Consider the following 2,631-nt stretch of genomic DNA (forward strand, 5'->3'; position numbering starts at 1 on the left):
AACAATCCCACTTTTGGGCATTTACCCAAATGATCACAAACAAGGCTATATTAAAGCTACCAGCACAACTGTTTATTGCAGCATTATTTACCATAGCTAAGATATGGAACCAACCCAGATGTCCCTCAGTAGATGAATGGATCAAGAAAATGTGATATATTTATATATGTATATATATGTATACATACATACATACACACACACAAATATATATATACATATGTGTGTGTGTGTGTATATATATATTTTATATATATATATATATATATATATATATATATATATATATATATATATATATAATAGAATTCTATGCCTCCATCAGAATTACCTCACCCCACTTGTTAGGAAATAGAAAGACTTGGAAAATATTATATTAAGTGAAGTAGGCCAGACCCCAAAAAACGTAGGTCCTATAGTTTCCCTTTTTTGCAATAACTAGTATATGTCTAGACAAGAAGGAAAGATCAAAAGCTATGTACATATGACCATATAGGATGATGTTAAGTGAAATAAACCCCAATACCGGAGTTCCAGTGCTTTTTTTCTTCCTTGCTATTGTTTTTAACATATTTATAATGTACTATGTGATTTTTTTTTGTTTCTCTGGTATGTTCTTCCTCCAGGGTATTACTCCTGTTTTCACTGTATTTGTTTCTGGTGACCTGCGTCTTGTATGTACATAACAAGATACTTAAATAAGGATACAGTTTAACCCATTGTAACAATGAGATGTACAAAATACTGTGTTGTAAACAAACTTTACAACATTGGTGGGGGGTGGGAGGTGTTGGGAAGGTGGGGAGGGAAGGGATGTTTGGGGAAAAGAAAGGAGGTGGTGACAATGCTCGCTAGGAATTGTACTCACTACTTTACTCAAGTAACTGTAAAACATCTGTACAATATTTTTACACTAAAACATTTTAAAAACAGCTTAAAGAACATACAATATGTTTTAATAAATTGGATGAGGATTCATAAAACGCATGTTTTGAATTTTCTTTATTTTTAAAATAGAATGAGGGCTGGGAAGTTTGCTTAGCGGTAGAGTGATTGTCTTGCATGCGTGAGGCCCTGAGTTTGATTACTCATCACCACATAAGTAGGAAAAAGCCAGAAGTGGTGCTGTGGGTCAAATGGTAAAGCACTATTCTTCATCTAAAGAGCTGAAGGACAGTGACCAGGCCCAGATTTCAGTGTTCAGGCCCCATGACTGACAAAATGAAAGAAAGAAAGAGGAGTTGAGATAGTGTCCAGGGCGGAAGTTCAAGCCCTGAAAAAGTACCCCCTCACCAAACACAAAATCATACACAGGGCTGGGATTCAGCTTAGCAGCTTACCATGCATGAGTTTTGATCCCTAAAACAAGGAAAGGGAGAGATTGGGTGAGGGAAGAGAGAGGGAGGGAGAAAAGGAGAGGGAGAAATAACTGCATATAGAAAAGAGGGTAGCTCTGCATAATAAATGATATTCATTAGGGAACATGGTCAGGCAAACATTTTCTGTAAAGGAACAAAGTACGTCCAGGCCTTGGGAGCCACATGATATGCCGTAAGTATTACATTCTTCTGTGGCAGTGTGACAGAGGACACAGATAGAATGAATGCATTAAAACTTTACTAACATTCACTGAAATTTGAATTCTATTTTTATTTGAAATATGGCTAGTGTAACTGTGTGTGTCTGAATTTTTAATTTTATGCAATTTTGCTTACTGTAAGAATTGTCACTTACAGCTTTGTGGCTGGCTACCCAACTGAGTAGAACAAGTCTGGCCTCTAATGAAGTCTTAGAGCACCTCCAAAGTAATCCAGGAATACAAGCAACGGAAGTCACTCACCTTTTTGGTAGTCACAGTAAGAAACAGTAAAACAAGAAAATAAATGAACCTACAATTAAAAACACCAAAGGAGCTTTAAGCAAAATTCAGCAAAATTTATCTAGTATTTAAAGCTTAATCCTCAGATTTCAGCATTCTGAGTAGCTAGGATTACAAATGTGAACTACTCTCATGTACTTGTTAGTTTTTTAAATACCAAGTCATCATTGTCACTTACCTGGCAGGGGAGATACCATGATCACGAAGGTGGTTTTCCCAGGGCAAGGCTTATCTATTGCACTCCAGATGTGCTGACACCGCGATTTCCCCAAATGTGGGAAATTCGACTGCATAATTTGTCGTAGTGGGGGACTGTGTTAATGCTCTTTTCTGGATAGATAGATAGGTAGATGTATGGATAGATAGATAAATAGCATTCTATTTTATACTGCCCTCGTCTCCTTTCCTGCACTCAGCAGTCACTTGCTCCTAAGGATACTGTAAAGGATGAGGTACCTCTAGGCTTACTTTGTAGTTTCTAGGAACTACAAGGAGTAGAGAAATCAGCTACAACTCACCATGAGAAAATAAATGAGGAAGTTGGGTGCAGGTGGCTTACACATGTAATCCTAACTACTCAAGAGGCTGAGATCTGAGGATTGCAGTTCAAAGCCAGCCCAGGTAGGAAAGCTCAGGAGATTCTTATCTTCAATTAACCACCAGAAAACCAGAAGTGGGCTCTGGCTCAAGTGGTAGAGCACTTCACTTGAGCTGAAGAGCTCAGGGACAGCACCCAGAGTTCAAGTCCCATG

At 37.9% G+C, this 2,631-nt stretch overlaps 1 non-coding gene across 1 annotated transcript; it reads left to right on the forward strand.

Moving 5' to 3' along the window:
* The first annotated feature begins 2,049 nt into the window (after positions 1 to 2,049).
* On the forward strand, positions 2,050 to 2,212 carry LOC122095110. Its single transcript, XR_006145035.1, has one exon. It is a non-coding gene; the product is annotated as a U1 spliceosomal RNA (small nuclear RNA).
* Positions 2,213 to 2,631: the final 419 nt, after the last annotated feature.

The sequence above is a fragment of the Dipodomys spectabilis genome, unplaced genomic scaffold (genome assembly GCF_019054845.1).
Source record: "Dipodomys spectabilis isolate Male_0828 unplaced genomic scaffold, ASM1905484v1 ptg000012l, whole genome shotgun sequence".
In the NCBI taxonomy this organism is placed as follows: Eukaryota; Metazoa; Chordata; class Mammalia; order Rodentia; family Heteromyidae; genus Dipodomys; species Dipodomys spectabilis.